The 10,694-nt window shown below is 38.8% G+C and overlaps 1 long non-coding RNA gene across 1 annotated transcript in view; it reads left to right on the top strand.

The window, feature by feature from the left end:
- Window positions 1-8,436, top strand: part of LOC107655426 (uncharacterized) — a 9,547-nt gene extending 1,111 nt beyond the window's left edge. The window contains exons 2-3 of the long non-coding RNA XR_001630434.1: window positions 4,809-4,957; window positions 8,301-8,436. This is a non-coding gene — a long non-coding RNA (uncharacterized LOC107655426). The remainder of the gene's footprint in view (window positions 1-4,808; window positions 4,958-8,300) is intronic.
- The last annotated feature ends 2,258 nt before the right edge of the window (window positions 8,437-10,694 follow it).

Raw genomic sequence — 10,694 nt, 5'->3', positions numbered from 1 at the left:
TTTTTAGATAATCTAAACTATATTAATTTGAGAAATTCTTCAAATAAATATATATTTTTTGCTATTTATATAGTTTTTTTTATATCTGTTTATATAATTTTATTATAGTATGTTATAAATTAAAAATCTAGATTTATATGTTTACGTTCTCAGCCCTGAACACCTGTGCATACTAAGCAGACAGCGAGAATGAACCACTATGATGTAGACTTTGGCATGTGTATTAGTTGTAGCTTTACCAGAGCTCCCATAGCTGCCCATTATTTGAATGACTGGTGTAATGAGACGGATCAAACCTGGTGCTGAGCTGACCAGGGAAAACGTGCATGTCAGCTATTTGGCCAGGGTCCTGGACCATCATTACACTTTCTTTATGGAGCCATTCAGACTGTACATGAAGCACAATATGTCAGTGGAAATTAAAGTGTCCCAGCACTCTCTCCTCGTTCCTGATCATTTACTGTGCGCACTGGCTATTAGCCTTTGCATGTCTGTAATGGGATACCTTCCCATGTCTCACCACCAGCCAAATACTTCAAAGTTATATATTGCTTGTATATAGTTCACCAGTGACTAAAAGTCAAAAAAGTATTTAAAAAAAATCTGATTGTACCTTGGTGAATATCTACAATAAGGCAGACTGGGGCTAATTGTCACACCTTTCAAATATCTAGTTTAAAACCCTCTTAAATTAAAATATTTTTTGGAAATTATGTTCACCAAACTAAAATTACAGCATCACATATTTGCCTTCGTTAATGTTTAAACAAGTAAATGTAATAAAACATTCAAGAGTCAAGTATATATAATGAAGGTCGATTTTAATTGAAAGATCAGGTCAGGTTGAGGCAAATTGTCATGTTTTTGAATTTATGGCTAAATTTGTGCTGTATTTGTGGCTAAAACAATGGTTTGATATTTTTTTGTTACTGTTTATGTTATCATGAAATGGAATATTTTTTTATTGTTTTATTTCCGTATTATAGAAATTGAAAATCTTTCAAAAATCTTTAAAAAAATGACTTCATAAAAATATTATGTTTTGTCATCCACCTGCTTCTAAGCTGTAAAAGCAAGCGCAGCAAAGGCAAATCTACCCAGCTTCAAAATCCAAACAAAGAAATCTTAGTGGGCTGTTTACATATCTGTGGAAGGATATCTGTGCTTATGTTGACGGGGTGCTAGAGTGGTTGAGAGATCAGTCCCTGCACAATGGGTGAGTGTTAAATGCTTTTTTTTTTTTTGCGACAGTGAGGAACAATTTAAAGCGATTTTAGCTCTGACTGTGGTTTGGAGAGGGTGAGCCTGGCAACCTCACATAGGGAGAGAGAGAGAGGGGTTCCTATTTCCCTTCACATGCAGATTGTTACAGCCGTACACTGCACAGGGTTAATGGCAATCCTGAATAAAGGATTTAAACAATTATGCTTTTCAGAATTGCTGGAGAAACGCAGATTATTTATTTTCTCCTGCTATTGCCTTATTAAAATGGCATCTTTTTTATTGTTTTATGTATTTCAACACACCTGCTAATATAGAAATACAATTTCAAAAATGCTTTCAACAATAAAATAAAAATAAAAATTGTGACAACTAGCCCCAAGTCCCCCTTTATTGTATGTGCCAACTGTAGCATTGACTATAGTAGGAATTAGCTGAATTGCTTATCTAATTATGCTTAGCTGTTAGCACACTGGCACCCATCCACTACAGTGTGTCTGAATGTACACTACGGCTAATTTGCTGTATCACACTCTGGACCAAACCCTTTTCTTGTGGAGGTGAGGCAGGCGGTGTGAAGACTTAGCCTGGATTACAGGACTTCAGAGATAGCACTGAATCCAGCCTCCTGTCTGACATGAATTGATCGGATTAGAAAGGGTGGATTCCATCCTTGAGGGGAAACCAAGCACGTTGTATATAATTGACTTCCTTGCTTTTATACCTTTTGAGGAGCGTGATCTATTGTGCATTGTTTATCTCCAGCCATGGTCACTTCTCTGGAATGCAATTGGCTGGAACTACATCGTGTGGGTCTTGCTCCCTGCTTTTTTCCCTCTCCCTTTCTCTCTAACAGATTCTTTTGAAGCGAGACAAGAGCAGGGGTGGCCGATTTATCGCGCCTCTCTCTCTCTCTCTCCTTGCCATGCATTAATCTGAATGAGAATAAGGAGCTATTGTTCTTTTCCGATCTCGGTAGACAAGCTTTAGTGCTGTTTTTACGAACCGGTTTGAAAATATATCGTTATTGCTAGATTGTGGATCGTGAGATCCTTTTATAGGTGATGATTTATCTAAGCTTCCTCCAGTTTCTCATATACGATCAGATTAGAACATGCTTGATTGTAATGGGTTTTGTGCATGTTTTAGAGGACATTTCAGAAGAAAAAAAGATTATATTAAGAATATTGCATATTTTGTTTTGTTATTATTATTAGTATCCTTGAGGGGAAACCAAGCACGTTGTATATAATTGACTTTTTTTCTCCCTCCATGTCTTGTAGGTTGGCAGCGCTAGCAGAAGGGAATACTTTAGTGGGTAAATATCAGAAAGGACTCAGGTTTGACCAGGTTGATGGAGGCTTAGGAGTCCGATCGATATCGCTGGTGTTGAGTTGCAGCGGCAGCCCAGGGACACGGCACAGAGGAAGTGTCTCTGCGCTGTGATGCTCGACCTGCGCATTCACCAAGGTCCAAACGACTCTGCCATGGGTCTTGTTTCAGAGGGTTTTGGTTGTTTACCTCCTTTGTGCTCCTTTTCATCCACTTCCCCCTATCATTTGCTCTCTTAAAGTTTGCTATTTGCTCGTTCACAGTTGAATAGACACACATGCTCCAGCTCATCAGAGTGGCATGGATAAGGTTTCAACTTTTTTGGTAAAAACTAAAGATTCAAAAGTAGAACTCTCATTTACAGCTTTGAATTAGGCACATCCGGTAACCTTTGAAGTGTGTGTGGAGAACGATCGCAGTCATGTGAGAAGGGCTTGGTAAATGTTAGGTCACTTCAAAAAAAGTTACAACAGTCTTTGCTCTATACATGAATCTATCTATCTATCTATCTATCTATCTATCTATCTATCTATCTATCTATCTATCTATTGTCTGTCTGTCTGTCTGTCTCTGTCTGTCTGTCTGTCTGTCTTTATGATGTAATGAGCCCATTTCATCTTCAATATTGTGTCATTAGACCAGAGTCTCTGTGAAAAATTGCAATTCTTCATATAACCATGTGTTGAAAACTGAGCACCTCTCCCATTTTGGCAAAGAATTAGGTTGAGCTTAATGGATCAATTTTTTGATTATTAAAGCCAAGTCCCTGTGCCGAGGCGTAATGCGTTCAGCATTGATCCCTCTCCAGCCTTTTATTGCCGTTACTCCAGTGGCTCTCACATTTAAAAGATATGTTCACACGAATAAAGATTTTACAAAGTGACATGGTTATAAATAAGATATTTGAGGGTAGTGATCACATTCTTAAAGGAAGGTACAGACTGGAGAGAAGTCAAGGAACCACTCTGGGAGCCTTGAGGGATGCCACAAATTTTGAAACTACAGTATAAATGTGATTCCTGGAAAATTAAAACTGAAAAGACTTAAAACACTGGCCAATTTTAAATTCGATTTACTTATGTACTACTGAAGTTTCAGTTATGGTGGAAATCATAGTGCACCGCCAACACATAATGACTCTTATTTTCTATATGATATTACATTGATATAAAGTATCAATTTGTCCAACATGTTTTTGTTTCAGCATATCTTGATTCATGGTCAGTCGGATGTTGGAGCAGTGCTACATTTGAGTATTTCTTCTGGCTCATCCTGACAATAGAGTTTGATTTAAAGGACGCTGTGGAAAAAGCATCCCAACGTGTTCAAAGGGCCAAGAGCATATGGAGTCTTTATTGATCATATGAGTTGAAATGAACCCAAAAGCATGGCGCGTAATGATTGTTGCACACTGGGCCCACGAGCTGTGCTGTGAGCTAACGAATCAATATCCCATCAATAGCTTTTTATTAAAATTGTTCGCAAGCAAATCAAAATCTATATTGATTTCACTGAAGAAAAGAGTGAAATATTCCATTTGTGCGTTAGTCAGATGAATGGTATGAAATATTGGTTTCTATGCATGATGGAATTAGTGCTCGTTGCCTATACGTATTTTTATTAGAATATCTCACCCAAATTGATTTTTCCTAAGCGATGCATTTGTGATGAACTTATTTCCATTAATTTCAACTGAGCTGAATTAACTATCATATTACCCCTGTATAAAGATGAGATTAATAACACAAGTATTCATTATACTTATGAGATGAATGATATGCTGCACAGGCCATATCGATTCAGCTGCAAGGAGAGAGTGTGGGGCGGGTTGCTTATCGCCAAGCTTTTATAGTTTATTTAACGCTATATATTGGGCAGTACAGGCCGTTTAAATGACTCTATTTCACCAGCTTGAAATATGAGCCACTGAAATTCTCGATAGTGCATCTATCACCACAAAAGTCCTTTTTCCGCTCCTCCTTTCCACTCAGCATTGTTTAGTCTTTTAAATCAGATCAGTAATCCTCCCTCTGTGATAGACCATTAGACATACACTGTAATTTGAAGAGCATCTTTATTTAGATCAACCGTTCTGAATATTACTGAATAAACTACCCACCTCTTCACTTTCCCCGAGCTCAGAGATGAACGAGGGAGGAAAAAAAAGAGAAAGCAAAACAGATAGTAGGTGTGAAGGCTGAAAAGGATATTCACTGAAAGTTCCCATTGCTGGGGTTTGTTTCTTATCTTTGCAGACGAGTGGGAAATCAAAGACTGGAATGCTGGGAGAACGCTGGGGAAACTGACGAAGGGGTGAGCTCTGGAAAGGAGGAAGGATACTTCCTGTTCCTGCTGGAGTGACCCACAGGTCTGAGGAGGAGTGAGGGAGAGGAAGGCGGAGAAAGTGAGTATGAAATGAGACGGTAGCAATGAAAGCACAGGAAGAAATGTGTTTGGAATAGAGTTGGTATGAAAAGGAAATATTCATTAATAGTCCTTTACAGCATAGTTTGGCCTAGTGTGGCGAGTACAGGTCACTATTTATTCATTTTTAAATGATGTTTCCTTTACAGGTTTTCTTTTTCAAGTTTTCTTTTACAGGGTTTCTGTTACAGGTTTTCTACAGGTCATTGCAGTTGAATTCATCTGTGAAATCCAGTCATTCGTTTTTGTACAATACTGCGTAAGGCAACCGCAAGGTCATAACCTTTATATTTGTAACATTGTCATATCTGTTTGATTTTTCAAATATCTCACATTCATATTCTTAATTTTTCAACATTGTATCATGATATCACACCTTTATCCTTTTTTAAATATCTGCCCATTTTCAAGCAGTTGTAATTATGTCAGGAAAGAATCTGCAGTCGCACATGCCAGCCAAAAGAGGGCAACACGATTTCAGAATTCCTCTGCATACTAGGACAGAACAATGTCTAGAGGGTTAAACGTGTAAGTAGCAATAACTTACATTTGCGTTTGGAATGGCTTCCCTATTCTGTCAGCCGACAGTTCAAAGCAGTTCGACACTCTTGGCAACAAAGGAAGATGTTGTCACATGCGTGAGATATTCCAGGGCTGAAATGAAGTTGCTCACTATCGGCGTGTCATCATGGAAGGACATCCTCCGTGATGACTGAACGAAAACAAAAGAGAAATTACATTAACCTATCATTGCTGAAACAACCTGCTGTCAAAGAGATACTGTGGCTTGAGATCACAAGGTTCATTATATTTAGGCAGTTCCTGTGCTTAAGAGTGATGTGATTGAATGAGATTTTTTTTTTTTTTTGTCAGTGTAACATAAATGTAGATTTGGCAGTTCTTGGAAATGCTGGTGATATTACATTCCCAATTCGACGTTATCACTCGTGAGCTTTTCAATATAATTGCATGTGTGCTTTGCATCAATCAAACACAGGCTAATATTCACAGCAGAAATATTTCAAGATTGTTTTGTTTCTTGCTTCCAACTTAGAAGTATATTGATACAATAAAGCACATTTGCATTATACGTGCATAATTGCATACATGTAAATATGTATGTATCTGTGTGTAATTTTTATTTGTAAGAAAGGCTTGGCAGCATGTATTTACTGGCTGAATGTGTTTGGTGCACACAAGCGTGGATGCAAATTTTCTTTATATGTGTTTGCTCTGCGCATCCGGCATCTCACATGCAAACACACCTTTCTTTTTGAAATTGACAGCCTGGTTTGACGCAGGCTGATGCTTTTGTTAGTTGATACTGCAGGAAAACTGTAGAAGGGTCACCTGCACTTCAGTCTCTGTCCAGCAGAGGGCCTTTCCAGTCGAGGCAAGCAAAAGTGCATTTTTGTGGGTGCATGAAGCTGTTTTTTTTTGACAAATGAACTTGTTATTTAGTGTTTTATTTACATTGCAAATGTAGCATTTTTTTTTTAAATATGTAGTTTATAATAACATTTGTAAGTTGAAACATCAGATTGGATGAGTAGTGTTGTAATTTACAATGCTTCTAATTTGGAAGCATTTATTATTATTTTTTTTAAATTGTTGTTGTTTATTTTTAATGCATACATAAGCATAATCAAGATTTGATTATTACTGTTGTTAATTTATAATAATTTGTTAATTTTAGACTTTTGATCCGAATCGCTTTCTGTGTATGATTTTTTTTTTCTTTCTTATTTTAGCCTAGCAGTTTTATTCTTCATTCAGTGTCTCTCATTCAATCTCTTATCTCTCCTGTCAGTATTATTTCCATAACAGTAATGCACTTGTAGAACAATTCAATTAGGCTGGACATGCTGTACAATTAGGTTTTCCTGTTATGGAATTTAACGGTAAATTACTTGCATATTTCCCAGTCATTTGCAAGTATGCAGGGCCCATTTCATCTGTCTCTGAATAGGAGAAATCATACAGCCATCCTTCTTCCTCTACTTTTTTTTTCTTCTTGAAACCAGCAGCTCGACATTAAAGAACTAAAAGTCAGACAAAACTCTTAAAGTTGAAGGTGACCTATCTAAGACTCATTTAAACCTTCTGTGGCAGTGCAGTTCTCCAGATCATTGTGATTATAAAACGTCTGTTTTATCAATATCATCGCTGCCTTTTGCGAGCGAAGCCGTGCTTGTGAGATGCAGATCTCTCACAGAATGTCACATTAAACAGATGTACAAACACTCATTCTGCTTATAAATGAAGTAGCCTAAACATGTGTTCTTATGCACATCCTTGCAATAACTAATTATGAAACTTCAGTTTCTTCTTTGGCTTTTTGTTGTAACTGGGTTAAAGTGTGAATGTGAGATTTGCTGATGTTTGCATTTTGTATTTTTAAGCAACAACAAAGAAGCGCTTGTTTGTTTCTTTGTATTAAGCTAATTGATCACCGCATGCTTTTGACTGATATGCAAACCGTTGTCTTGTAGTAAATTAATTCAAGTGAATTGTAGCTACTAGAATATTCATACGACTGTAAACACATGTACATTTTTATTCTTGCAGGATAATTATGCTCACTTGAAAGTATATTATCTGTCTTTATTTTGAGTTGTATAACACTTGTTCACTCAAAACACGCTGGAGTCTATTAACGGTTTCGCACAAAATGTTCCACAACTTTTTGTAAGCTGTTCCGTCTCGTTTCTAATTGCCGGCTGATATTTTAGCCCTCTGAACCGAATCAAAACTATTCTCGCCACAAGTCTTTTCGCTGGGTGGCACAGATGTACGTCACTTTCTCAGCCTGCCCGTGTAGACTGTCGCGGTGAAGCACGTTTCTTCTCAGAGCTGTAACTGACATGACACCTTCTCCTCAGCGCGGATCCAGGGATGTGTCTAATCGGTGCTGGCAGAACACTCTCTGCTTAATTTTAGCCATAATGGCTGTGAGGGGTGAAATGATACTTTAAAGAGGATAGAGAGAGAGAAAGGGAGTGTGAAGGAGAGCGAGAGACAGTGAGGAGGAAAAAGGAAAAAAAAAAACGAGAGAACTTGAAGGTGATTAGTTGTTCTGGAGAATCTTGGCTGTGGAGGCAGGAACACTAATCCTTGCTTTGGTTGGAGCCATTTTGCGCAATAGGTCCCTGATTCCGCCCCCTCTCAATTTTAAGACCCGTGTCAAGCTCAAGCTCCTCTCCTGCGCCTCGCTGCTCTCATTTCCTATGCCTTCTGGCGAAGCCTGCTATTTATAAGAAATCATTTTTCTTCTTGCTTTTATTTAATTCTTTCCTACTTGTTTGATTTTCTGCCCTGCTTAGGAAGGTGGCCAGATGAGTGGCAGGGATCCAGAGGGTTCCACCGCTCGCATTCTCACACCCAGAATCCTCTGTTGCGGCCCAGCTGCCTCTCTGGCTACCTGAACCTCATCAACTCAACACCCCCCTCACATAACATCACACATGCGCAAGCATAGGCTCTAGTAATCTTATAGTAATCTATATAGCCCAGAGCTCAAGACCTCACTGTTCATATGCCTTTGTTAAAAGCGCCTACTTTCTTTTGTCAATGCTATAGGGTTCTAGTCTGGTTGTGAGCGAGCTAACAAGCTCTCTGATCCAGATCCATTATGTTTTTATTGATAGGTGTATCCTCATCAAAGCAGAGCTTTAGGCGGTTTCTCGTCATTTGTTTTGAATGCACGCATGTTTTATGTGTAAAATAAAATCAGTTATTTTTTCTGCTGTAGAACTACTGTATTGCCTGATTCAAACCTTATTCGGGATTGATTTTAGTTGAATCTTGAGTGGACTTTTTGCTGTGATGTCTATTGGTATATTTATTAAATTTATGCATATCTTCAAAATAGCCTGTCTGAAACTTTTCAAGTATGGAAAAATGATGCTTTTCAGTTTGTCACATAAAACAAAACCTGGAAGTTAGTGGAGAATGTGGGAGTTTAAGGTTTCAGTAGCGAGGTGAAGTTCTCATTGCAGGTCTCTTGTCTAATTCAGCTGTCGCGGCGTTTGAATCCTCATTCAAAAGGCTTGCATTAGGAAATATTGAAATGTATGGAACAGCGAATGCTGTTGAAATGTTTTGTATAGCAGGAGTTTTTATTGTGGTTTCACCTTTTTTTCCTTTCTTCACCTCCACAGGCAGTAAAATGAATTTCCCTGACCTTTGAGTTTTTAGAGCAGCAGGACTCAAATTCCACATATTACTATTGTGGCTTTTTTATTTTACAATGAAATACATGAAACAGTATAATGAGGGCTCGAGGAATCTACCTATTGATTTTTATTTCAAGGCTAGAAATAATAATTAAAACAGAACAAACCAGCACCTGGTCCTTGGCTGAGTGAGTTTAGAAATGCATTTGTGTGTAAAGTGCTATTTTAGTTTAGGTGTGTGAAGGTGGTAGAGCTGATAATGCCATGCAGTATTAAGAGATAATAAAACGCTGTAAATTTGGGGGCGAAAACATTGATTATTATTTTCCAAGTCTTTAAAGAATGAAACTCTAAAAAATGACTATTTAAGGGGGATGTAGGAGGGGATTGCTGGACAACATCAATGAAACTTTAACTGTACAAATGTTGTAAATAAATAATAATAAATACATTTCCTAAAAAATGTTTTAGAGTTTTTTTTAATTTTTGTTTTGCTAGTGAAAAACAACAATAGATAATTTATCCAGGTAGGCCTATACGTTGCCAGGTGTTATCTATGAAACATTACCATTGTGAAAAGCGCTTGTGACCATCGGACCATTAATAATATAATGAATTGAGTAATGCTTTTGACACCTCGATCAAGTTAGGGCATGAAGTCTCTATTTCAGAGTGTTGTCTTGAAGCGCTGCTCTGCTGTCCTTGCCAGCCACGTCCAATCAATCGTTGAACGACGGGCAGGAGTGGCAGGAGAGAATTAATGAAGGAAAAGTTTCTCAGACCGGTGTCACTTCATGCCAGGAAACTTTGTCTGAAACCCTAATGTGCATGGGAGACGACCAGGGAGGGGGGTGGTGAGAGAAGTGTCCGCTGAAAGATATTGATATAGATTTTAATAAATGTACAGGCGATGACACCTAAAATGCCACTTCCACAATGCAGTTTGACAGTGTATTTGTACTAATAACCCCTAAGAGTGTAGATGAAATAGTGGATGTTCCACCGTAGCCATGATTAATGTGGCTGAAGTAATTAAATTCCATTAGGCCCCAGGATCACCTGCCAGTGGAAGCGGGTGGCGGACCACGGTGAGACAGCCATCCTGGACCTGGAGACTAATGCTTTTTAAAGCAGCGCTCCCAATCCCGGCCAAGGATACAGTAACGGAGGACATCTGCTCCCTGTTGATGGCTGAAGGTATTGATGCATTGGATCATTAAGGGGGGATGGGGGGCTTAGCGGATGGTGCCAGCGCAACGCTGTGTTTTTGCTGTTGACAGGAGAGATGCGCCAGAAGAAGAGTGTCCGCCATGCCTGCTCTGGCAGTGTGCTGTAATCTCTGGGCGTAGAAGGCAGCAGAAGTCTGGCTGCGGGCTGCAGCGTAGCAGGGCTCAGTGGGAGTAGCTTTGCTCTAGGTGCAACGTTGGGCTGTTGTTGTTGCCTCTTTTTTTTTTTTTTCCTTCTTCTTCTCTGCAGCGGTACTCTGTCCTCCCGGTAGATGGGTACGGCTCCGCCCCCACATCCCCTGCTGTTTTGCAGCAG

The sequence above is a fragment of the Sinocyclocheilus anshuiensis genome, unplaced genomic scaffold, assembly GCF_001515605.1.
Source record: "Sinocyclocheilus anshuiensis isolate Anshui unplaced genomic scaffold, SAMN03320099.WGS_v1.1 scaffold763, whole genome shotgun sequence".
In the NCBI taxonomy this organism is placed as follows: Eukaryota; Metazoa; Chordata; class Actinopteri; order Cypriniformes; family Cyprinidae; genus Sinocyclocheilus; species Sinocyclocheilus anshuiensis.
The sequence above is the reverse complement of the archived record's forward strand: the minus strand, read 5'-3'. Positions and strand labels throughout refer to the sequence as shown.